Source organism: Mus caroli, chromosome X (genome assembly GCF_900094665.2).
Source record: "Mus caroli chromosome X, CAROLI_EIJ_v1.1, whole genome shotgun sequence".
Lineage (NCBI taxonomy): Eukaryota > Metazoa > Chordata > Mammalia > Rodentia > Muridae > Mus > Mus caroli.
In genome coordinates, this window is record NC_034589.1 from 113998157 (window position 1) to 113999418 (window position 1262).

A 1262-nucleotide genomic window follows, 5' to 3' on the forward strand; every position below is an offset into this window, starting at 1 on the left:
GGTGAGAGTGACTCTTGGGATATCATTGGAAATGTAATTGAGGAAAATATTTAATAAAAATATAATTAAAAAAAAGAATTATAGGTACAACAGAAAGTGGAAAAAAAAAAAAAGAAAGTAATTCTTCAACAAATTTAAAAGAAGACAGCCACAACAACAGAATGCCAATTTTAACAACAAAAATAATAGGAAGCAACAATTATTTACCCTTGATAACTCTTAATATCAATGGACTCAACTCCCAAATAAAAAGACATAGACTAACAGACTGGCTACACAAACAGGACCCAACATTTTGCTTCTTATAGGAAACACATCTCAGGGAAAAAGATAGACACTACCTCAGAGTGAAAGGCTGGTAAACAATTTTCCAAGCAAATGGTCTGAAGAAACAAGCTGGAGTAGCCATTCTAATATCTAATATCTAAAATGGACTTCCAACCCAAAGTCATCAAAAAAGATAAGGAGGGGCACTTCATACACATCATAAGTAAAATCTTCTAAGATGAACACTCAATTCTGAATATCTATGCTCCAAATACAAGGTCAGCCTCATTCTTTAAAGAAACTTTATTAAAGCTCAAAGCACACATCACACCTCACACAATAATAGTGCTAGACTTCAACATACCACTTTCACCAATGGACAGATCATGGAAACAAACTAAGCAGGGACAGAGTAAAATTAACAGAAGTTATAAAAGAAATGGATCTAACAGATATCTACAGAACATTTTATCCTAAAACAAAAGAATATACCTTTTTCTCAGCATCTCGTAATACCTTCTCCAAAACTGACCATATAACTGGTCACAAAACAGGACTCAACAGATACAAAAATATTGAAATTGTCCCATGAATCCTATCAGATCACCATGGACAAAGGCTGATCTATTATAATAAAATAAATAATAGAAAGCCAACATTCATGTGACAACTGAACAACATTCTTGTCAATGATACCTTGGTCAAGGAAGGAATAAAGAATGAAATTAAGGATGTTTTGGAGTTTAATGAAAATGAATCCACAACATACCCAAACTAATGGTATGCAATGAAGGCATTTCTAAAAGGATAAATCATAGCTCTGAGTGCCTCCAAAAAGAAACTGGAGAGAGCACACACTAGCAGCTTGACAACACACCTAAAAGCTCTAGAACAAAAGGAAGTAAATTCACCCAAGAGGAGTAGACTGCAGGAAATAATCAAACTCAAGGGCAAAATCAACCAAGTAGAAACAAGAGGAACTATTCAAATAATCA